General features: G+C 52.3%; 1 pseudogene; it reads right to left on the bottom strand.

The window, feature by feature from the left end:
- Positions 1 to 222: 222 nt before the first annotated feature.
- LOC142446646 (keratin, type II cytoskeletal 8 pseudogene) lies at positions 223 to 1654 on the bottom strand (annotated as a pseudogene).
- Positions 1655 to 2812: the final 1158 nt, after the last annotated feature.

Here is a 2812-nt window from a genome sequence, read left to right as displayed (position 1 = left end):
CAAGTATATGTGAGTGCAAGTTGCCAGGTTTTATTTTACTAAAGACCATTGGCTTTCATTGGGGTGTCATGGGCAAAAGGAGTATCAGCCGCTAAACAGCTGATTACCACAGGGTGAGCTGAGGACTGGGCCAATACTCTGATCTCCAGTTCCCTTGGTGCCCCTGCACAGCTCCTGGGCAGGCAGCGGCGGGGACAGGCTGTGAGGGGTCACAGAGCCCATTCACTTGGCTAGGACATTGGAAGACTCTGACACCAGCTTCCCGCCCCGGGTCTTGATCTTCTTCACCACCACGGCCTTGGTGGAGCTGGTGCAGGAGAAGGAGCTGGAGCCTCCGCCCAAGCTGAGGCTGGACTGCAGGGAGCTCAGGCCACAGCTGAGGCCAGGGCTCGTGAGGCCCACGTAGCTCGAGGTCAGCCCAGTGGTAGCCACTGGTGGTCATCGTGTGGATGCTCATGTTCTGCATCCCGGACTCCAGCCGGCTCTCCTCGCTCTCCAGCAGCTTGTGACAAGTGGCGATCTCGATGTCCAGAACCAGCTTCACGTCCATCAGCTCCTGGTACTCACACAGCTGCTGCATCCTGTCCAACTTGGCCCGACTCAGGGCGGCCCTCAGCTCAGCCAGCTTGTTGTTGGCATCTTGATGGCCAGCTCCCCGTGCTGCCTCAACGTCCACGATGGCGGTCTCCAGGGATGCTCTCTGGCCTTTGAGCCCCTCACTCTTAGCTTGGATCTGGTTGATGTTTCGGTTCATCTCTAAGATCTCTGTCTTGGTCCAACGAAGATCATCCGCATGCTTCCCAGCCTGGGCCTGCAGCTCCTCATGCTTGATCGGTGCATGCTCTCAGCCTCGTCCCAGCTGCGGTTGGCAATCTCCTCCTACTTGACCACGGTGATGATGCCGTCCATGTCCAGGAAGAGGCTGTGGTCCATGGACAGCACCACGGACGTGTCCAGGATGTGGGCCTGCAGCTCACGGGGATCCTCTTCTTGCAGCTGACTGAGGAAGTTCATCCCTTCCGTCAGCCCTTCCAGGCGGGACTCCAGCTCCACCTAGTTCATGTATGCTTCATCCAAGACCTTCTTAATGAGGACAAATTCATTCTCCATCTCGGTTCATTTGTTGATCTCATCCTCATACTCATGCCTAAAGTCCTCCACCAGCCCCTGCATGCTGTCCAGCTCTGCCTCCAACTTCAGCTTCTCCTGGCCCAGCATCTCCAGCTGCTGCCTGAGTGATGTAGCTCTCAAACATGTTGTACACATGATGCAGAAGGCTCCACTTGGTCTCCAGCATCTTGTTCGGCTGCTCCAGGAACCACACCTTGTCGAGGAGGGAGGCAAACTTGTTGTTGAGGGTCTTTGATCTGCCCCTTTGCCTGGGTGCACACAACCTGCATGTTGCAGTCCACCTCGAACTTCAGGGGGCTCCGCAGGCTCTGGTTCACAGTGAGGGCCGTGATGCTCCCCACACCTCCTGCCCCACTGAAGCCCCACACTATACCCAAGCCGGTGCCCAGGATGCTGCCTCTGCTGCCGCCCACCCAGAAGCACGACAAGAAGCTGATGTGGGAGGGCTGGTGTAGGAACGGCTACTGAAACCCCGGGGGCCAGAGGACATCTTGTGGGTCTTCTGGGTTACCCTGACAGACATGGTGACAGCTACTGGGAGGTAGCGGTGGGACCCAACACAAGTTTGAGAAGGAGCAGAAAAGCAGATTCGAAGTGGGACAATAAATATTTACAGGAGTAGAAAGCCTGCTCTTTCTCCCTCATAAAGATTGGTGGTTTTAAACTACTTACCTTGAAGTTAGCAGCCAACATGTAATCATTATACCCCCATGGATCGTTCACTATGATATAGGTACTATATGGAAGCATGATATTGGACCAATATGTGAAGGGTGCTACCTGTGGAAGTTGGGCATTGGATTATGACTGCCATGGAAGAATTGACACATTTGATGTGTGGCACTGGAGAAGAATATTTAATGTACCCTGAAGTGAAAACGACATACTGATCTGTATTGAAAGAAGTAAGGCTAGAGTGCTCCTTAGAGGCAAGGATGGCAAGACTTTGTCTCACATGCTTTGGACATGTTGATAGGTGAGCCCAGAATCTGGAGAAGGACATCATGTTTGGTCAAGTGCAGAGGAGGGAGGCCCTGGAAGGGACGGACGGACACAGTTGTGAGGATGGCGCAGGGCCATGCAGCATTGGGTTCTGCTGTGAACAGACTCAATGGCACCTAGCAACAACCACAAGGTACTATTATTTTCCAGCGAATAAGGTTATATAATTATGTTAGGTCAGTTGACCAAAGAAACAAATTCCGTGACACTCATATATGTATAAGAAAGAGCTTTGTATCAAGAAGAAATTATATATTAGAATTACATATTAGGATAGCATCCCATCCCAATCTAACTCAAGTACATAAATCAGATGGTATCCCACAAGTCTCTCTGCACACTCAACCACTCACATGCCGTGAGGCAGGATGTAGGCAGATCGCAGGCCAGTGGGGCTGAGTCATGTGGGTCCAAGGTCAGTGGGAACATGGCCGGGCTCCTGCAGCTCTCAGGGTCAGTGGCAGAGAGAGAGAGAGGTTCCCAGGGCCCTCCTTATAAAAGACCCACCCCCAGGAAGACAGCACCAGGCTGTGACCTGATTGACAGGTTGGATTACACCCCTACACTTTTATACATCTTAACATTGACCTAAAATTATCTAAATTCTGCAATAGTGTAAGAAAGAACGAGCATGGCAAGTCTGGTTACATAGCACTTGTGTACTTCCCCTGGATCTTGG

The sequence above is a fragment of the Tenrec ecaudatus genome, chromosome 4 (assembly GCF_050624435.1).
Source record: "Tenrec ecaudatus isolate mTenEca1 chromosome 4, mTenEca1.hap1, whole genome shotgun sequence".
In the NCBI taxonomy this organism is placed as follows: Eukaryota; Metazoa; Chordata; class Mammalia; order Afrosoricida; family Tenrecidae; genus Tenrec; species Tenrec ecaudatus.
The sequence above is the reverse complement of the archived record's forward strand: the minus strand, read 5'-3'. Positions and strand labels throughout refer to the sequence as shown.